Genomic DNA, 22,566 nt, shown 5'->3' with positions numbered 1-22,566 from the left:
AAATATTTTGTGTTTCAGAACTTGCATGCCATCAAATCACCACGGTGAGAAATTCATAAACTTTCAGAATATCAATAATCCATTTTATAAAAAGCATCTATGGAGAACAGAGGAAACTATCTGAAATATAGTAGTTCATCCCACTAAGATCAAGGATGTGTAACAGTAAATAAATATAATAATAGGCAGCTTGATGAAATTGGATCCCTTTCCCATATATTTTCCAGGAAGCTACTTCACTGTTACTTTGATATAACATTTTGTTATGTGTTACTGCAGCACACTGAAATTCCAGAATTTGCATCCCTTTCCCTCTGGCAATACTGTTAATAAAGCAAAATGTTTTTTAAATTATTATTATTATTATTTAATATGGAGTTGCACTAACCAAATGCAGACATATACAGATAAGCAGCTATTTAAGTAAAAACACAATGCAAGAACCAAAGCAAGAACCAAAGCCTGTATTTTCAGAAACTTGGGGGGGAGGTTGAACTTTTTCAACAAGCATTTGTCCACCTGAGCTAGGAAGATTAAAATCAAAAGATTCAAATCCAAACATAGTCTGAAAAACTTACTTTAAAAAAAAAAAATAAAAAAATATTGAGGAGCAGTTGAATGTAAAGACTTGGGCTGCAGATGCATGCTGCAAGTTCTTGAGGCTAATCACTTAAAAACTTGCCACTTACTTACACTTTTGAATTGCATCTGGGTTCTTGAAAAGCTGACCCAAGCTGTAAACGAACCTCATTTCCAGACTATATCAGTAGCTCATTCAGCAAGTAGTTACCCAATGAGCCTACCAAAGTGGAGCCCACCTTTGCCATTCTGCTTCAGTATATTACTGTTGGTGGTATTTCTCAAAATTGTCATGTAATATTTGGAACGACTGGTTATGAACATATTGATGTATTCTTCTATAAATAGTTTCCCTTTGTTTACACATGGAATATTTAATATCTGAGCAGCCAATATATAGGAGACTTGAATCCTGTCAAACCTGGAGATACATCAGGGCAGGTGCATGGTCAGGACCAAGCCTACATGTTCCTAAAGCTCCCAAGAAGCAGGGATTATGCATTGAGTCCCCCTTTGCTGTTCACTGGGAAGCACTGCATTTTGTCCTTCCTGATCATCTGCTGCCAGTCTTCAACCCATGGCAATGGAGCCGACCATCAGCAAACCAAGTTCAGCAGTCACTAATTTTAGCAGGAGCTTGTCAGTCACAAATTTGGTGGAGAAGTTGCGGGGTGAAGTTGCTCAGTTTTTGTCAAGTAGGAGATCAGATTAGAGAATAATTAGGATTCTCCTTATCTCTTCCAAATCTGTGAATCCCAGAAACTAGCCTGTGAACCTTGAGGAGAATCAGGCAAGCCAATTATCTAAAGTAATCTGATCATGCAGCATTGAAGCTAGCTAGGCATTAACATAGTTGGACATCCCTGTTTTCAACATTACTGCAAGGATTTTGTTATCACAGTCTTCACTGAACTAACTTTGAAAAGGCAGTATTTGGCTGGAGTATTGACACTTCAAAGTGTGATTCCTGTCCAATGAAAAATGACTGTAAAAATTGTTCCCTCTTCTTGAGGCTGGAAATGCACCTTTGTTTGCTGCTGATGTTAGCAAGAAAACAAGCTTCTACTGGTTATTACTCCCAGTGGTTTTCCAAATACTTAATAAACTTAAGGTAGGGTAAGCAGAATTCTGTATCATTGCACACATTGGCATCAAGCTGCTCTCACAGAATTTGATTAGTGATGCATCCAAATTGGCTTAGAAATCAATTAGTTTAAATTGCTGCAAATCCACCCCTGATGTGGACATGTTTATATGTGGATATGATTGAAAAGGTCTTTTTTTTAATTTAAAAATAAATAAATGCAGAGGATGTAAGAGTGATTCATTCAATGAGTTTATCACAATTAACTGTATCAGTTAACTGATTTTAAATTGATTTCCTTTTATGCCATGGTGTGCAAACACACTTCACATTGTTATCAGTTACATCCACTTGAATACACTGAAAGCTGTACAGGTGTTAATTTAACCTAATGAAAATCTGTGAATTTAAAAGCCCTCTTTAACTTTCTCAGTCAAAATCTGTTGTCAGGGTTGCTCTGCTTGAATTGTCTTGTTCTTGCATGGTTTGCTTACTTTTATACTTGGTATTATTTTAAAAGATACAGTAAAACAAGGAACTTTTCAAAGCTCTGCACTATACACCAGGTATATACATACAGGACAGTTATATTCCTTCAGTCATTATGGGACTGGTATATACAGCTAGTACAGAAATGTAGGTACACCAGTTTTGCACGTTATTCAACCCTAAGGCTGTTCAGAAGCTTTTAAGCAATCCAGAAAGTCATTGCTCTGACAAAGGCTATTCAAATATGTGTAAAACAACCTGTATGTGATGGAATTTACTATTTTTGGTGTCATAGCCACCTACACTGTTAACAAACTACCTCACTGTGCTGATGAGCATAGGTTTTGCTTCCTCACAGTGCAAAGCACTTTGTCACCTGATCCAGCAAAGGACTTAAATCTCTTTAAGAACCCATCTTAAGAAAAAAAGTGTATACTTAAGCTTTTTTGGTCAGTCTTTGCCTGCATCAAGGCTTTTAGTGCCCTCTCAGTGTCTCAAAAGTCTACCTCTCAATTTGCTTTTAGAATTTTATTTTATGCTGCTTGATATGCAAGATTATATTAAATAGTTAGGTGAAGATTTAAAAGTTATTTGGATGACAGCAATAATGAAGGCCTACTGTGTTTTAGTGAGATATAAGTTGCAAAGAAACTGGCACAATTGACAAAGAAAATAAAAACTAGTACAAACTATAAGAAGAATGTGATAATAAAAGCAACATGAACAACATTTTTAGTTGCTATAAATTGCCAGGAAACACCACAGGAATTGTTTTATATCCTTTTATTATCAATGCAGTTTGCTATAGCTCCAAAGACCCACACAGGTTTAACAATGCACTCTATTTTTCTTATAGAGAATTAATAATAAAAATAGAAAATCAGCATTCAGGAAGGAAAGTATCACCTAGATATTGAGCAAGACTATCTGTTCAGCCAGGGGAGTACCAACTTGTTTTTACATAATCAGTATTACATTCTTCAGCAAACTTCCCTTACGTGGGGTGTCCCACTCTGAGTAGGAATGTCAAAAACAAGTGAGTTGCCCAAAACCAAAAGGAAGAGATGCTTGCAGCAGGAAGAAGGAATGAAAGAGGGAAAGTTATGACTAAAACCACAGTCTGTGCAAAAGAGTAACTTGTCACCTGAGACAGAGAGTTATGACCCAGCTGAAAAATTCTGCCTCCCTTGTGGTCTGGGTAAGGTTATCAGATGACCTTTTGGAAGACATCTGTGCAGGGCAGATCTAGCACTGTGGGGTAAATCCATTCACTGTCAAATGAGGAAATGTAGACAAGGGCTTTACACAAGAAATTATACCTATCTTTGGCCTTATTTCAGGTAAAACAGCAAAACTGACTCAAGCCTGAGGACATTAACATTTTTCAAAACCTAGGAAAAACTGAATAATTTGGTGAACAAGGCATATTAAGAACATGTGAAATATGTATTCTGTGTTGAGAGGAATTAATATCCAAACTAAAATCTGGTTTCCATCTTCCCAGCCTGCATTCAGATTAAGAAATTCTGACCTTGCTCAGTGACAGGCTCAAGATCACTGTGGGTGACCTCATTCTTTTATCAATTTGGTCATTTTATGACAAGACTCCTGGCTGATATTGCAACAAACCAGCTCAAAATACTAGATTGGCATGAAAAATTCTTATTGATCAGCCTGAATGTCCAGCACACAAACTGTTGACATCTCATGTACAGTTCACCAAAGTGCACAGGTTACTATAGAGTATGAAGATGCATTTCAGTAAATCTGAACAAAAATAATGTCTCGTTGGGAGTCCTGAACTAGCAACAGGACAGCACCCAGATATTTCAACAAATAAAGATGGTGGCCCTGACACACATGGATGTGGACAGACCAGGCTCAAGCTATTTGAGATGTGAGAGACATTCTCATCTTTCCACATGTTTCTGCATTTATTAAAGAAATGCATGTAAAGGAAGCCTTGAAGAAGTTCTGATTCACAGTTTGCAGGAGATGTCAGACACAACTTCCTTGGGGACACCGGCTGCATCTGATGACCAACACCTTTTTTTTTTTTTTTTTTTTTTTTTTTTTTTCCTATCTTACTCACTCTGACTTACTTAAAAATAAGTCAGTTTAGTAACAGTGGAAATTTTAGAACTTGAGAACATGATCCCGAAACCCTGCTGGCTGAATTCATTCCAGTGGCAAAAGTCAGAAGCTTATTTTACATAATTTCCACAATGACAAAGCAGCATTGCCTCAGTAAAGGACCAATGTGAGTAAACTTTTACCTCCGAAGCACAAGTAGGATTTATCTTTCTATTGCAATTTCCTTTAGCTAGAGATTTTGAAATTAGTGCTCGTGGTCTCAGTTTGGGATAAACCTCCCTTCTCCCTAGCTCCTAGACTACACAATAATTCTAGCATTTCTTAATTTTCATAATTGTAAAAAATTAAAGATGCATTTTGTGCTGTCTTAGTTAAAAGGTAAACCCAGGCCATCTATTTAGTACGCAAAGAGAGAAAGCAAACACACCCACATGAGTTTTGGCACTTCAAAGCATTCAGACCTTTTGAATCTCTCAACTACTGAAGTGCTCTCTAAAGATCACAGGGCCAATACAAAGTCTCAGCAAACGCCAGCTAAGTGAATCCTGCAAATCCATACAATCTCACACGCACATTGTAAATCCTCCACGCCTCAAAGTGCATAAGATGCAGTGAAGGGGCTGGATCAATTTTTTAACCAAAGCTCCATTTTATTTTATTTTTTTTCTGCCCAAGCCTGAAAGCTCTTCTTCTTTAATTATCCTTCTAATAAGACCCTTTTATTGCACACACCTATTCCTCCTACAGACGGTGTTTCTTTTGTAATCAAAATCTCAGCCTCGTAAACTTTGCTGGCTCACCGTGAATCAGAAGGTCACTTAAACCTGTACCATGGTGCTCCCATAGGCATATGGGATGTGAAAGAAAGGGAAAGAATCAGGTCTGAATCTTCATGTCCAAACGAGTTGATTAAGAAAAGAGATAAACTGACACAAATAGCTGTGAATGTTCAAGGAAAAAAAAAAAAAAAAAAAAGATGCTCAGCAGAGCAACAGGCAACAACATGGTACAACTCAGGCTGTTCTGTTTGGCTATGCCCATACTGCTTTGCTTGCAAACCTTTATATGACCTCAATTTCTGTTTGTACGGGTGTTTGAAGATTGATTGTCTTAATACCAGCACTTTTATCTGCATGGTTAACATCGTAGAGAACGTATTTACTCATTATTTGTTTTTCACATCAAATTAAAGAGTCTGAGCAGGATCAGTGTCAAATACCAATCACCCAGAAAAAAAATGCAAATAATTGAAATGGACAGATGACAAATAATCCACAAGCCAGTGTCTGCTTTTCATTAATTGTTTGAAAACAAATGATAAACAAATACATGTGCGAAAATGAGGGCTCTTCACAAACAACTTGGCAACTGGGAAAAATTATAAATTCAAGATTAAAATCAACTCCAGTGAGTAAATCAGCCAGCTTTTGTTACCAGCAATATTAATATTTACTTTTTATCATGTGGGATCTAAGAGGATATCCAGACTGTGCCTAGCTGTAGGTCACAGTGGTATCATCCACAGCGAAACTGTACTCAGCTGGGAGAAACATTTAAGGCTACTTGGACATTTTCCAGAATAGCTATTATTATTATTATTATTATTATTATTATTATTATTATTATTATTATTATTATTATTATTATTATTCATTTTGGAAGTGCTTTAAATTGAATCACTGCACTCTCACTTTATTTGGGGTTAAGGGTATCCAGACGAATAGTTATTCTGGAGTAACTGTAGTCACTCTGGAGAATTTAAAGTTAGAGAAGACCTTGTTGAAGATAAAAGGCTGCTGCATGATAAACCCACAGTCTTCTCCCATGACTTCTGTCTGCTCTGGAGTCTGTCAAGGTGCTAGGCAGGTCTTTTTGGCCTAACTAGGGGCAACTAGACTAACACAGGCAATATTCAAGGTGATTTGGCTGAATACCTTGGGTGAAGAAAACAGCAACAAAATGTGCACGTGAACTGGCCTCTATCTAAAATGCCTGAGGGCACAGCCTTCCCTGCCTGCAGAATGATTGAAAAAGTGTCAACAATTAGATTTTAATAATTTCAAAGGTGGCTTATTACATCCACAATGTCATTCTTTTGTGTATAAAATTGCTGCCCAACTGATGTACACCAGGAGTGAAATCTACTCATAAAGGAAAAAGGGTCTTCCTCATAATTTTCCTGAATTTAGCACTTAGGACTGTGGATGAGTCATATTTTCCTTGTTATCCCATTCAGTTGACTTTTCTATAGATGCCTTGAATGTGCTATGTATTAACAGCCAAGTAGGCCACTGCAGCAGTTTTCTTTGAGACTGGAAACCCGCTGATTTGACCTGTTTATCAAGAGAAAAGCGTCATCTCAACAGGACAAAATTGTTTTTATATTTTTCCTCCCTATTTTCCTCTTCTGAGCAATTTCTCTTTAACCCCATGGTGTCAAGTAGAAAGTCACTGGTCTAGAGAATGTTTTTTTTTCTCCCCCCCCCCCATTTTTTTTTTTAAATATTTGTACATAATTCAAGAAAAAATATAGGAACAGTTTTCTTATTATAAAAATTTAAATTTTGAGGTTGGAAAAGCATACCCCTAATGATCTACATTTCATAATTTGCACATAACAAATGGCCTCAGGTCTGTTAAACACGTTGGAGTCCTCTAGGATGGAAGAAACTATTCACCGTAATTTAAGTTAACATTACAGTCAAAGAGCTTTCAGTATTAAAATTGTCCTAAGCTGCTCTGAAATGCTCAAGACCTTTATTTTGCTCACTTGCAGAGATACATGTTAAAAGGAAGATCTTATAGATCTTTGCATTAGCCTGACTAAGGAGAAGTGAGCCAGCTTCTCCCTTCCTCCATAAATTAGATGTTGTCAAAAGAAAAAAAAAAAAAAAACGGGTTTAAAAAGCTTCTTTTCACATTCTTCAGACTGCTGCATGCCATTTACTGATCTTGGTCGAGAACTGAGCTTGCAGTGAGCTTCCACAGCCTGCCATGTGTGAAATTCATACTACGTGACAATTTTAACATCAGTTTGCATCATTAACACATGTTCCTGTCTGCACAACGTTATTTTGCACTTTGCCAGATGAGACAGAGGCAAGAAGAATTGTTACTGTGCACAAGCAACTTTCTAATAAAAACAATACGGGTATTATTATTCTTGGAAATGCATTCGGAAAATCTTACTCTACATTGTACAGTACGCAATAGGGTGGGTGACAGGTAGGCAAGGTGTAAGAAAGAGGGATCCACAGGTACAATAAATAATTGTGTGCATGTGCTTGTCTGAACACACACTGCCATGTGAACAGAGACACCCTTGCATATACACACAAAGCTACATTCATTTTGAACTCTGCCTTTGAATTTTGCTTTTGTTCTTTTCTTATATGATGCAACAGATTTCAAGGCATGCCTCTCTCCTGAGCTACACTTTACATCTCTGGTTTCTTACAACGTGCTCCGTTTGGGTAGCACTCTCAGCTTCTAAGGCGCATGACACTGTTAGGGATTATTTGGCCTACCCATAGCTTCCATGCAATATGTGTTAAGTCCCAAAGTATCTTGCAGCACTATCCAATCTGACACAGACCACAGAACACCCCTAGATTAGATGAAAAACTAAACAAAACAAAAATCAACCAACCAACCAACCAAAAAAAAAACCCACCACCAACAAAAACAACAACAACAACAACAACAACAAAACAACAACATAAAACTTGCAGTAAAATAAGGGCTAAAAAAATCAAAAATTAGATGCTATTGGAAGATCTTCAATGACTTGGCCAGTCCTATTGGCCCCTTTAGCTGAGGGTAAAGCTGTCCAGCTCATCCTAGCTTAAGCTAGCTTATTTTGACACCACAGGTTGAAGGGAAGAGGTTGGTGTCCTCGGTATTAACTGGTCTGAATACAACTGAGATCCCTTGCAGTGAGCTTTACTTCCTAGCACTTTACTTTACAGCCTGACTTAGGAGGAGATATTCAGAAATCTTTTTTTTCCATGACTGAAATGGAGAGAGTTTTCATCAGCTTTAAGGTAAATGTACATGCGTGTGCATATATTTTTGTAAAGGTGTTACTGGGATGCAGAGGGAATTATAGTTAATAGCACCAGATGTCCTACGGCTTTGTGTCAAAGACAAAAAACCTGCAGCTCGGTTGCTCTCACAAACCTGCTTGCTATAGGCTAAAAAAAAAAATCCTGCTTATGAACAAAATAATACACATTATTTCACTGCTCATTCTAGCACCAACCCTATAATTACTGCATTCTCAACTATCTTCCACATCCCCCTTGAGCTGTGAATTACAAGCTTTCAGCATATTGGATACTAGTCCTGTGGCATGATTAGATTACCATTTCCACAGGTTGCCAATGCAGAAGAATAGCTCATCTAAGTATGAATAGATTCATTTACTTGAAGAGAATTTTCTTTACCTTTCAGACTAATCATCTGTGTCTAATATAGGCTAAAAAGAACAGCAATTCTATGCAGGTTAGCTTCTCTTAGAAAATAAAACCAAACCCACAGTTTTTCTGTCCCAGAATTTGAAGGTATGCAGGTTTGGGGTTTTGTCTGGCTGCTCAGAAGAGAGCTGTTGTTAGCAGAATGCAGATACAGACCTGTTTTCTGCTGTAGCCTGAATGCATTAGTCACTAAGAAGTGTAATGAAAAGTAGCCATTTTGTGTTAGTTTTAGTGCACAACCTTGGAGAGGAGAAGCACACCCATCCATGTCATTTTTGATGTGCTATTGAATAGAATATAAAGATTATAAATATTATATTAGTCATTTAGAGGTTAAAAAGGTAATTTGCCCAGCATAAATATTTCCCTTTGGAATTCAGGAAAACATAACAGCTTTGCATTTGAAATAAGAACCAGCATTTGAAGATATTTATCATTTGCAGGCTATGCACAGTGTGAAAATTTAACTGTGGCTGTTCAGAAATGCTCAGAGCTACATCACCATCATTCCAGTGACACTTGTCCCAGTAATGCAGAGCATCCTTCGCTCCCCCTTAATGGGTTTCACAACTCTCTTGTGCAGCCAAAACTGGAGGCAGGGCAGACACTGGACCTGGGTGAATACACTTTGCTGTACATTTAAGGATACAGATAAGATTGAAAATATTTGGCTTTTTAAAGTGGAAACTGCTGCAAGTGGCAATGCAGGTTGGATGCACCCTCATGGACACCACTCATGCAGTGCTGATGGAAAGCTGGTTTTGCTCAAATACATTCAAATCCTTCCCTACAAAGTGGCATAAAGCAGACACCCCTACATGTTGCCTTTCCAGGTGTTTCCATCTTATTACTTTTTTTTTTTTTTTTTTTTTTTTCTGGTGGGTGCAAAGGCTGACCCACGCAGAACACCAGAGAAATCAGTGAAAACTCGTAGGTCCTCCTGTCTGCAAGAGGCCTTGTGTTTGTAGATGAAATTCCTAACACTCATTTGTGGCCTACTCGGTGCTCTTATCACCCATGTTTTAACTCTCCAGTTTATGACTTTATTATTTTAATATGGTCTCCAGACCATCTGCAAACCACCTACAGGGCCTGGCAGCTCATGCAGTTTGGGAAACATTGCCTTATGATACTACTCTGTAGTTATTACATTAAAAGCTTGTTAAAAAGGCAAATCTAAACAACTTTGGAGATGTTCAAGGAGAACCGCAGATTTCTTCTTGACATGCATCATTATGTAGTAAAAGAACATTCAGGGAAACATAAGGATATTTATTATTCAATGGATTACACTCTTTTACAGCTTAAACTAGTTGAAAAAGAAGGGGACAGCATTATCTAATTAATGATGGTTTGCAAATTGCATCCAGAGAGAGAATTGCTGCCTTTTCAGCTTTTGTTAGACCACATGTGGCCACGTGAGCACTTCTCACAGAAATGCTTCTCCCTGCTCTCACTCACACACATCTTTCTCCTGACTTTGTATGGATTTTTCCTGAATGGTTTTCCATTCAAACAAAGATATAGACAAGCAAAAACATGCTGCCTGTATGAAAAAGAAGTCCTTTACCTCCAGATGCCCACGTCTCTCTCTGTAGTACAAACATTCATTATATTTTCTTCCATGGCTTTTCTCCAAACTTTCCGCCCCCTCCCCAGCTCTGCTTCACATCCCAGCCTTTCAGATGCACTCCCCCTTCTCACAGCATTCAGCAACCTGGCATGATTGTAGTTAAGTTCCTCCTTCCTTACAGACTCTCGGGACACCATATTTCTGTCTGGGAATTCAGTGCATCACGCCATCATTGGCATCATGTACATGTGCGCTTTAGCTTCATGTAGCAATGGAATAAGTTTTGCACTCTTTATCCAGATGGATAAAGCCTCTCTGTAAGCGCCTACTCTCTGCATTGCGTATGCACAAAATGCCTAAAGTTTTCCAGTACAGTATTCATGACCTGTTGTGGTACTATTTTTCTCAACATCCCAGCTATGTGACTCCTGCATGCTGGCTGGGGTTATCAACTCAGCTAATTTGAGGTCTTCGCTGCTAAAGGAAATCCGAGCCCAACACAAAAAGTCCTCACAATTCACTTAGAAAATATTTCCAAAAAACAAAAAGAGAACAAATTTGGAAGAATGTGTGTAAATGGTTATAAAAGCCTAGACAAAATAAGCACTCTGAGCAAATAACATATCCCTCCCATCTTAAACCGTCTCTGTTCGGAGGCGCTGAACTGCCCCTTGGAAGTGTCTCCCTCCCTCTCTGTGCAGGCCCAGATGACTAATTTTGGATGGCCAATTAGACAGGAGGAATCCCAATGCTAAAAAGCTCTAGTTCATTGCTGCACAAACTCATTCCTGTTTGTATTTTGTGCCTTGTCTGTATTTTTGTTGAGCCTTGAGATGAAAACCCGAAGACAAAGAGATCCTATTCCAGCTGCAAAGTTTATCTGCGTCTGATGCAGTGCTTGTAGATGGGCAGAAGGGCTCACTTTGGTGTTTGTGTAGCACTGTAGAATTGAAATCAGCAGTTTGTAGACAGCTCTCTCAAAGATCAGCAAGAACAAACACTCCTTTCTTCCTGCTCTGATTTCCTCCAAGTTAACAGCAGATATTGACCTTACGGAATCACTGCAGTGCATTGTGAATTATGTATGAAATGCAATTTCCCTTTCAGCTGTGGGTAAGTTCAACTGTGTTGCCTGCAGTCTGCATCTTCAGAGGACTCACAGTATTCCCAGAGACAGCCATGATGACCCAACTCACCAGAAATAAGCTGTTCAGTTTCAGTGAAAAAAATCCCTTTTCATTACTTAATGAAAAAGCAAACACCTTATGGGAACTCCTGTCTCCCATCTTACCATGCTTCAAAACCTCTTAAAAGTGCATGTTTTATATTCACCCATGGTTCAACATGTGCTTAAAGTGCAATACTAAGAACCAAGGGAGATTCAAAATATGGGCAGATGCCTCACCAACAAGCCTAGAGTCAACAAATCAAAAACAATTATAGTCTACCTATTCTTTTTTTCCATCCAGCAAAACGTACTTCACTAAGATCTCCCAAAACACATCAAATGAGTGATCTCAGATAAAAGGTACTTTCCCCTGTAGCCTGGCTTGTGCTGGTCCCCTGCTCAGCAGGCTTCTTGTGCCCTCTAGCTTGATCATCGGAGAAGTTGGGCTGTCTTGATATGGCTCACAAGGTTTTGCAGCCCACCAGCAAATCAGAAAGAATCAGGTGATTTCTCAGTGGAAAAAAACAAACAAACATATTTTAAAATTTCTAATTTAAAAATATCTAGCATCTCTCCAAAGCTGGAAGAAGAGCCCATTTTTATGGCATTGTTCAGTTTCCCTTCCTTTTATAACACTCAGTTTTAAAGCTTCAGTGTTTTCCCCTCATCCTATTTTTATTCTTTATCATCATAGAAACAAAATATCAAGAGTGAAAAATAAATGGAAACACTTAATATATATTAATATATAATTTAACAATATATAAAAGCCATACAAGAGGACTGAATTACTGAAGTTATTATGAGGAAGTTTCAGCTAGGTGTTTTTTTCTCTCTCCTCTCTTGCAAGTCCCATTTACAATTTATAGCATGTACATTAACAATCTACACATGTTCCTTGGTGTGCAAGAGGGTGGGAGCCCCCCAGCAACGCGGGAACAGCATCCAGCTCCACTGCTTTTTTTCTGAGACTCTGAGAATTTTTGGGAGGTATAAACTAAGCTCACATTTGAGTTAGTAACACAAGAAGAGACAGAAAATGTAAGCAAGGCACCTGTAACTACTGCCACATGAGCAAATCAGACAGGCACTTAAGAACAGCAACTAGATTTGTGTCAACAGTTACTTTGCCTGATGAAAGGGTTGTCCTGCAAGCTGTACCCAAAAGCAAGAAAAGGTGGCTGTAAATGTTTACTTCTGAAAATTAATCATAAAAATGGGTTATTTTAGCTGCACCAAATTTTGATTTCCTTATGGGCATGAATAATTTGTACTCACGGAAATCATAGGAGCCTACTTTTCTTCTGCTTTCAAGTAATTAAAAGTGAAACTATTCAGATATTTGAATGCAATGGATTCGCTGTTCCCTCACTTACATTGCTATGCCCTGTTATACATTACCCATCCAAGGATTATATATTTCATACACATAATTGCTTTTGATCCTGTGGTGGAAATAAATTTCATAAGACAGCCAAACTTCTCTTAACCACGTATACATCTGCTGTCTCCCCGAAGCTTGCTGACAGTTAATTCGCTTCACATATCCCATGGCTGCACAAGGGGTAGTATTCCCAGTGCCCTTGCAAGGTTACAGACTGCTTCCACCCCACACGACTAAATCAAAGCATTCCGAAAAACCAAAGGGACAGTCAAGTCTCTGGAATTTCAAAGCAAACATTTCTGCATGTCTGGTGCTTCAACTTCTGCCAAGTAATTTCTTCTGGTAATCACGTGTCTGTTTTAGCACACCAGCCTTGCTCCTGACGTCCATTTCACTGACAGAGCAGGGGTCTTGTTTCTGGTCTCACCCATGCCTGGAGAAGGTTGCTAAGGACAACAGAGCCACGCAGGTAGCAGAGAAGAAATAGATCCAGATCTGGCTTTGGGTATGTGCCTATTGTAATAAAAGTGTTCGGCCTGTTCGGCCTGTTCAGGAGTGTACCTGCCACATGAAGGCGTGCTGATGCCAATGGGGGGCCTGGTGGGCCTGCATGCAGCCCATGCCAAAATACACATGTATCTTAACAGAGGACAAATATAAAATATATCTAATACAGATTTTCATTCAGCAAAAGTCCCTGCTCAAAGAACACTAGAGCTCTAGGAGAGTGATAATCATGCACATTAACATAATCAACACAATCAACATTTAATTTACCAACAGCAAAGCCTCACAAAGTGTTGCCCTGTCCATAGGCTGATCTAGCATGGGATCATGCTGCACTCAGAGCCCCCAGCTTGCACTAATCCACCGACTCACAGCCATGCTGGCTGAAGCAGAAGGTCAGACTGGAAGCTGCAAAGGTTAAGCAGAAAGGATAAGCAGAAAGACTTGCCAGGCTGTGCCTAAAGGTGAGTCAGTCTCAGATGCTTCTGAATCAATCACACACTCTCCCAGACCATCTCTGGGATGCTACCTGTGATGAGCATGGGATGGAGATGCATCATTACGCAGTTCTTCCAAGCATGATAATAAAGTCCCTGTGGATCTGCCAGTACCTATAGGAAGCTAACAAGAACTGGTAGCTTTCGATGAAGCTGTCATGGGAGGGATTTCCAAGGCAATGGCTCTCTGGAACCTCCCCTATATTCCCATCCACCACTCCCCTGTCTCAGCAGGGATTAAGAGCAGTCTATCATTCTCTGCTGGTACTGCCCCAAACAGAGCCTTCAAGTTCAGAGCCGCTTTTTGATAAGAGATGTACATCTAAAAAGACTCCTTAAGAATCAATGTAAATTTTTATTTTGTTTTGTTTTATTTAAATATGAAGTCTGCACAAAACAACAGAGAGAAGTACCAGAAAAGAAGAAATGAAGGAAAGCAAGTAGGTCCAAGCCTGATACCAGGGACCTGGACTCCACTCACCATAAGGACAGGTATAATTCTCCTCACCTTACTCAAATGAGAAAATGAAGCTCTCTCTCTCATACACTGTGCTCTCATAGTCTTCGTTTCTCTTTTCCTAATGCTCTCTGTTACTTCTATCATTAAGCAGTTATCCTTTTTCCAGGCTTCTTTAATTGGATCATCTCCCAGTTTCTGGGGGAACCCTTTGTTGGAGTGATTCCTGGGGATATAGCCCCTGTCCATGAAACTGAGAACTGCTAAATTTAATACAGGACTGGGTAAGGATATGATTCTTTGTAGTAGAAATCCTGTTTTACTGGCAGCTACATTTAAGGAACCTTGTACCAAATACATTTCCTTGTACACCCATACTCCTGTGTTTTAGTTTCTTTATTTTATAACACTCTGAATTTGTGAATTTTATGAACTGCGTATATGTCTCACTGTGAATTTGAACCTCAGCTTATCCACTTCCTACTCTCAATCTTAGAGATCCCAGAGATCCCAGAAGTGTGGGCACCATTTGAAGTAATTTCCCCAATCATGTTTCATTTTTGCACTCTTTCTGAGTGTACATGTGGCTCCTGTTCACATACAAAAGCCCCGCGCTTAACAATACACAGGCTTTCCTGCAGTAAATGGAAAGAGGAGGCTGCTTTATTCCTTTAGGATTTCAGTCTCTCCTCTCTCTGCCATGAGCCATGTCACACAACCTTAATTGCTTTAAAGAATAACCCTCAAAATACTTTTCAGGAACTTAGCTAATCTGGTATTACTTATGCTTCTAAGATTTCAAGGAAGACCTTGAATGACATTTAGCTAACAGGCAGTGTGTAGCTATGGACATAATTATTTCTGAGGTAAAAACCTTGAACTGACTGTGCACATGGTTTACATTTTTTTTTTTTTTAAGAGAAATCCCTAACGAAGCACATTCCCCATCCCACAAGGCATAACAGTACAAAAATGGTGGAGACAAATGCTTACCATTAACAACTGATTTTTTTTTTTTTTTTTCCTACCACAGTGGTAAGCATTCAGCAATTACCTTTTGTCTTTTGAGCTATTTACTCAGATAGGATTGCAAATAACCCCCTGCTCTCATGGATTTGATATATTAAAAATAGAAAAAAAAAAAAAAAAAAAAAAAAAAAGCAATCTACCTTCTGTTCCAGAAGATGCTAAGGACTACTGCAAGAGTAATGAATTCTGCCCCAACCACCACAGGCATTTTGTCTGCATTTTATCCTTGATATTTGATATATGTCAATAAGCAGAAAGCAGTAAGCAGCTTACTGCTCATTTCAAAATCAAGAAGTGAGTGTTCTGGAAGAAATATATAAACACTGAGTCAGTTCAAGGGGTTATTAAAGCCACCGCTGTCATACAGATGAAGAGCTCAGGATCACTTCTATGCTTGAAGAGCATAGTTTGTATATCTCAGCCAGGGTTTATGTTGTACAGATAACACAATCTTTCTAGCAGCTACTAGCACAGTGTTGGGACATCAAGCACATGGGACCGATACAAGAAGAGGCAGAACTTGGTGCAGGTATTTTTGAGGTGTTGTTCCTACTGCAACCAAAGGGGACGTGATGGATGGGAACTGGTGATGGCTGCTGGCAAGGTGTCCTCAACAAGTGGGGCTATCGGCACACGTATGCTTCCAGCACACTCCTTCCAGCAGCATCCCTAGGAAGTCTGGTTTCCCAGGACATTGGGCAGGCCAGGGCCCACCAGCTTCTAGGCAGGTGTTTGCAGCACCTACAGTTTAGGCTCTCACCCTGTCTCAGCACCCCCTCAGACCCCACCAAAACCCAACAATAAGAACCAATCATTTAAAAGTTTTTTTTCTTTTCTTTTTTTTTTTTTTTTTCTTTTTTTTTTTCCCCCCATAATCTTTCAGACTACAGTAGCATGTTTTAGATACTGCTCCTTTTTACTTTCTTTTTGCTTACTATTGAAAACACATTTTTGTGGTGAGGAGGAATGAGGATGGCTCTGCTATATTTTGGACTGTGGAAGGCTGTGACTGTGCCAGTGATACTATATTAAGAAGAAACTTAGGATAAAGTGTTTATAACCAATAGTGGATTTAGACTTTTTTTCTTTTTTTCTTTCTTTTTTTTTTTTTTTCTTTCTTTTTCTTCTATGTACAAAGAATGCAAAATTTGATGTTTTTGGTTATGCAGCATCACTCTACAACATCTCTTGTAGATCTAGGTTAGGTTTTAGCACCTCTTTATAAACTGCTCACTTCAACAATATCTTGGAATATTCAGTGTTTATGGTGTGTGACTGAGCATTTGCATCACACCTGACTCTGTTCTCTGTTTGTTAATGGAAACTTCTGTAAAGGGCAGAAAGGTTGCTAACTTCAAAATGCCTGCAAAAAAACCCTGAGTATCTGAGAACAGAAAAGTGCTCTTTGAACTTGCCATGAAAAGTATTAAGAAAGAGCAAAGGATACCGTTCAAAGAGACTTTATGTTATTTTTCAGACAAAATAGTGTACAGTGTACAGGAGGTGAGATTAAAAGTCCCTATTGCCAGGTCAGAATTAAAGAAATGGAGCGTTGTAGTACTTATCCCGAAACTAAACATTATACAAGGTGGAATTCAACGGCAAAGTTAAATATGAAATAAATCCAGCAAGATTAGAGAAGGGCACCATAACCCTGTCCCTGCAGTGACCCATGTAATAGCTCTGTGCCGGTGCTGTGATGACATGTCAGCAATACCACGTTAAATGTCCTTTAAGGGCACATTAGCTTCTCCTCTTCTTTGTGCTTCTAGGACTTTCCTTCACTCCTTGATGAACAAATTTCAGTGCCTTCTGTCTTCTCTCCCTTATCCCCATGTCATCTGCAAACAGCGCCACGCTGTCCTCTGCTGACCTTCCTCCTCAGCTGACTGCTGCAGCCAGTAAAGGAACCCTTGCTATTTCCAGATACCAGTTCACTTCTGTTTCTGCCTTCCGTTTTCAGCAGAGATTCCTGCACAGCAGCTTGGTCAAAACAGCTGCTCCGTGCAAGCCCTTTTGGGAGGGACGTGGTCCTACACCAAGGTCCACCACCTTATTTGCCCCTCGCTGCCTCCCCTGGGACTGCAGAAGTCCTTGTGGTGACCATGGGGCTTGGCTGGTTTCAAAAGACAGCAGGAGCTGCAGCCTATTCTGCACAACAAAATTATTTGTCTGCCTTGAAAAGGAGGTGCTCAGGTGTACTGCCTGCATTAACATCTGGGGAAACTCCTGTTTTTGCTCCGTTTTTTTTTTTTGAGACATCACTGCAGCTCAGCTGCCTTTCAGCTTTGTTTTACCTCCTGGGAGAAACACCCAGCCAAGGTGGCTGTGGGAAGGAGACCTAGTCCTGATCCACCCCTAGACACCATGTGTTTTTTAATGCTGGTGAATAGCTGACACCATCTTCATGAGGCAAGAAGGTAAAAGGGGGAGAAGTCCCCTCAGAGCTGCAGCAGCAACAGACGGGTGAGTGTGCACGGAGCACATCCACGCACCAGGTAAATGCTGGCTGTTACTAGAGAGTAACATTTTCCTGATGAACCGAAAGATGGATGGATATGGGGGGAATATTGAATATCGTATTTTACATTTGTAAAGTTACACATAAGACAGTATTTAATATAGGCCATTGGCACTTGATTCCAATGATCTCTTCCAGAAAATTAGCCCTGATAATTTAAGTTTGGGAGAGCCTAAAACACTGTCATTGTTCCACAGATGTTGTGGGTAGGCAGGGGGAGCTTGTCAGAATGAAAAAAGCAAAAACTTCTTATTTTGAAGCCACAATTATAACCTTCCAGCTTGAAGGCTGGCAACAGTGAGAACATTTTTTCTGTGAGAAACAGAGCCACTGAAGCTTGTTTTCCCTTGGATTACTTCTTTCTCACTTCAGCACTTTCCTTTTGGCATTGACAACAGCTTCCTTTTGCCCAGTGCCCTGCTGCTTCTTCCTACTTCATTTCCTCACTCCAAGCCCCCAATCCCACCTCTCTTCCCCGTGGAAGATGCACATGTGAGATGCGCTTACCTACCTTGCCACTGATTTTTACAAGGCTCAACAGGATGTAAACAACTTTGAGAGCTTTTCCCCCCTTACAGTTGATTGCAATAGGTTAAGGGGTTAAAAAGTTATCCAGGGGGACGTGGCTCATTGCCCTCTCTTTGCTTGTCAGGCAATGGGAGAAGCTAGGAAGCCAGTCCAAAATCAGTTATTCCTTTAAAAAAAAAAAAAAAAAAAAAAAGAGAAAAAATATATTCAGAAAAAGCTGATTTGTAATTTTACTGTGAGATCATGACAATGGGGAGCTTGAAATGTGTAGGACTCTGTTATTAACACTGCTTTTGATAGGAATGCCTGACACCAACATTTAGGAAACACCCTCTCTTGAATTGTTGTAAATCCCCAGGCTTCTTGATTGTCTTTGCTTGCACACTAGGAACTCCTTCACTGTTCAGGCAGTAAGTTTGGCAGCCAGGACATGCATATTTTCATTCATGGCAGAATAAGGCCGTATTCCTGCTTTTAGTGCAAAACAGCAGGGAACTGCACCTGTCACCTGAGTTTTACTCTTTAAAAAACGTTGGCAAATACATTTTGAAGTATTTATTTAGTTCTGTGTAAACTACAGTGACAATCTCCTTTAAAGTCACCATTTGCTGCTGTTGGACCTTATGGCAAAGCATGGCTGATTATATATATTGGACATCGGAGATTTATTAAAATCTAGCAGTTCATGTTATATGGAAAAAAAAGTATATTCATCTTGCATGTATGTAGTTTCTCTCTGTGCATATCCTTTTCACTTATACAAAACTTTTTTACCTGTTTTTCTTTCGTGTTGAAAGATAACACAAAGTTACTCCTTGTGCCTCTTACACTATTCTCTTTCATCACAAGCTAACATACATGACGAGAAAATGGTCACAGCCACATAGAAAGAAATAATAGAAAGGTTTCCTATTAGTTCCATTTGTAGTACAGTATTGCCAAATCTTGATACTTTATCAAATTCTATCAAAATACCTTTCTCAAAGCTCTGGTCCTTGAATTTGGTTAATATTCCTGTAACAAATCAGTTGCATCCAAATAGTTTCAAAATCAGAATGTAAGTAGAAAGAAATTCCATTTTTACATCTCACTATTTTTAGATGCTCATCAAATTCCAGGATTGATGCTGCACACAAATGGCAGTGTTGAGCTGGGGATATTTTAGAGCAGGGAAAATCTTGTAAGTAATGAAAACACCTTAAAACAAGTCTTTCCAGAAGTCATGTATGATGCTTTCAGATTTTCTGGGAACTTGTGGGATAGGAAAATAGAACTTACACAGATCCTCCTTTTCTCTATTTTTCTCCTTAATGTTTTAAAACCGGAAGCTTTCAGACCACACCTCTGCTCTAAGCCAGCAAAGTCCACTAGATCAATTTACAGGAGAAAACAAACAAACAAATAAACAAACAACCAAACCAAACCAAACAAAACAAACAAAACAAAAAACACAACAAAATCTTCTCTTTCATTTTACTCATTCAAAATAGAAAAAAATGTGGCACTTTATGATCTTGCACTGTGATACTTGGAATTTTGTATGAAGTATCTCAGAAATAAAACACATGAAAGCAAGGTTAAATGAGAAATTAGCAGCCCCAGAGTCTTGAACAATTTACTAGTGTTTTTTTTTTTTTTTTTATTTTTTCAGAGAAGAGAAGTTTCCAAACCTCCACACTATCCGGGAGGGGCCCATACCACCCTGTTACTACAGCCTCCTTTTTAGGTCCGGAAGGCATAAACACCGACTAATATTACTTTTGGGAGACTCTGCCTGGCATACTCTGTGTGGGAGTTTTCTAAAAGGTTGCTGCAATAAATGATTTACCGGGACAGTAAAAAGATGAAGAAAGCGCTGAGCTGGCTTCTCAAGACAAATTACTTTCTTCACCCACTCCCCGAGATCCTTTATAAAGTCCCTGTAATGATTAACTTTCCAGAATTCTAAAATCTGCTCAAGATCAGATTTTACTCCCGCATCTGTCTCTTGGGATAAAGATCCTTCATGCTCTGGGACTGAATCCCATTTGGTGCATGTGCATGTTTGGTTTGGGTATCCAGTTGTTTCCTTGTCACCTGAGTTTTCCTGCAGGGACCTTGTTATACAGAGTCGATGTTTGGTAATGCAACATGTGTTTTCTGCTAAACAAAACACAAGAGAGTGTTTTGCCCTCCAATTTACATTCATTTCATTAAAATAGTTTGTTCCAGGCATAGCACAGATGAAACCAGACTCGCAGTGAGGAAGGAAAAAGCAAACGGGGCAATGCCAGTGGAGGCAGAGAGCAATGATAAGGCAGACAGAGAAATGGCTGCGCACACATGGGGGTCCCTCGCCTCTCCGTGATGCTGGTGCCTCACTGGGACCCCCAAGGAGTTTCACAACACACACAATAAATGATGGTAGGAGACACTTGGAGGAGAACAGAATGGAAAAAGAATTAGTCATAACTGTACCTCAATAGATAATAAACAATGATGTGTATTTCTGGTGATAATGATCCTGCAGTTCACTCTTTCTGCTTATTCTAACTTCCCCTGCTGTGCCACTGCTGTCTAATATGGGATATTTACATGAAAGATGAGTTAGGAAATTATGTTCCATTATAACACCAGGTATAATAAGTGAAGCTATGGAAAGCAGCTTCTCTCTCCTCCTTCTCTGCTTCTATACCTATCATTTCCAGTGGTTTCTAGTACCCATCCACAGACATTAATAAGCATTAAATCTCCTATTGCCTTCATTTTACTGAAGAGGAAACTGAGGCACAGAACACCTTGCCTATGGACACAGACCTAGCAAGCAGCTGGGCCAGTCTGCCCTTGCATACTTCAAACATTTCTGATGCCTCTCTACAGAATTTTATTAATTACTCACAATTTGTAGCAGGCAAACCCATACGAAGGCCTTATTAGCACCATGCACACACAGTGTAAAGAGCTCCTGCTCCCCAAAGAGCTCCCAAAAGGCTTGCAGCTTTAATAGCCCATAGAAGCTCACATTGGGAACAAAGATCTTTTAAAACATTGCTCCCATAGCAATTTTAATTATGGCAGATCATTAGTCAGTAAACCAATGCTCTGGGGCCACTTATTGAGCAATGGAGCCCTGGTGTCCCCAGCTGCAGCTGCCATCCCAGCCTGGAGAGTCTCGCAGTGCTAACAAAAGCAATTACAGAAATATTTCGAGACCCTTAGCAGACGCTGGCAGAGTGGCTTGTCCAACTACCACCACCGGGCTGAGCAGTTCACTACACCAGAGAGGAGAAAACCTGCTGGGGATGCGGCCACGACCTGCGGGGCACCCAAAGGTGGGGTGCTTGCCCCCTTTTAGCAGTAATTTGGTGCCCAAGGTCTGCATGCACCTTCAAAGAGCAGCGTGGCTGTTTTGAAAGTCTGCCATCACCCATCTAATCCCATGATATAGGGAGAAACTCCACTGTCAGAGTGGACCTAATGTCCTTCTTGCAGGGGCTGCCGCTCCCTGGCACACTCCTTTGACCCTCCTGTCAGAGCAGACAGCCCTCCCGGCAGGAACTGGTTAACAGGACGGCGCCGAGCAGCGCTGACAGGCAGCAGCTCTGGAGGAAGGCAGTCACGGCTTTCAAGAAGAAAAACCACCGCTGGGCCGCCGCAAAAAGAGCCATGCTATTTATTTTCCTGGGAGGTGAGTGGGAAGGCGTTCAAAGCGTGGCTGCTATGCTGCTCTGGCACGGAAAGTGCTTTTCCAAATTGAAATCTTCCATCAGAACGGCCTGGAAAACGGCGTGTGGTTTCTAACCACGGCTCATTCCTTTCGGCTCTGCCTCCTCTCCCAGGTTTGAGCCCGCAGCCTCTCCAGGAGAAGCACGAGAGGAGCGCGGCATCCCCACGCGTCCACGCCAACCTACCCCAGGGCCTGCAGGTAGCAAACCCAAACACTCTCCCGAAAAGGACCTTGCCTGGCAGGGGGCTGAGGGAGCAAAACGAGCCCCTCGCTGAGGTGGGGAGCAAGAAGAAGTTGTTATTTGCTGGCTTGGGGGGAAAGGAAGGAGGGATGCTGAAAGGGTACTGGGCAGCTGCTTTTCCGGTTGCTCTGGGAGCCAAGAGAAGAGCCTTTGATCTACTGAGCAGGCCTGGGCTGGCCGCCAGGACCTGTATCCTTTCTCCTGCAGCGACAGCAGGCTTCCTCGCTCGCTCCT

At 40.2% G+C, this 22,566-nt stretch overlaps 1 protein-coding gene and 1 long non-coding RNA gene across 6 annotated transcripts in view; one reads left to right on the top strand and one right to left on the bottom strand.

Moving 5' to 3' along the window:
- DLGAP1 (DLG associated protein 1) overlaps nt 1-22,566 on the bottom strand; it is a 412,639-nt gene that overhangs the window by 32,066 nt on the left and 358,007 nt on the right. The window lies entirely within an intron of this gene.
- The window catches only part of LOC116485964, a 30,636-nt gene continuing 22,551 nt past the window's right edge, over nt 14,482-22,566 (top strand). The window contains exon 1 of the long non-coding RNA XR_004252910.1: nt 14,482-14,591. This is a non-coding gene — a long non-coding RNA (uncharacterized LOC116485964). The remainder of the gene's footprint in view (nt 14,592-22,566) is intronic.

The sequence above is a fragment of the Aythya fuligula genome, chromosome 2 (assembly GCF_009819795.1).
Source record: "Aythya fuligula isolate bAytFul2 chromosome 2, bAytFul2.pri, whole genome shotgun sequence".
NCBI classification, from domain to species: Eukaryota; Metazoa; Chordata; class Aves; order Anseriformes; family Anatidae; genus Aythya; species Aythya fuligula.
The sequence above is the reverse complement of the archived record's forward strand: the minus strand, read 5'-3'. Positions and strand labels throughout refer to the sequence as shown.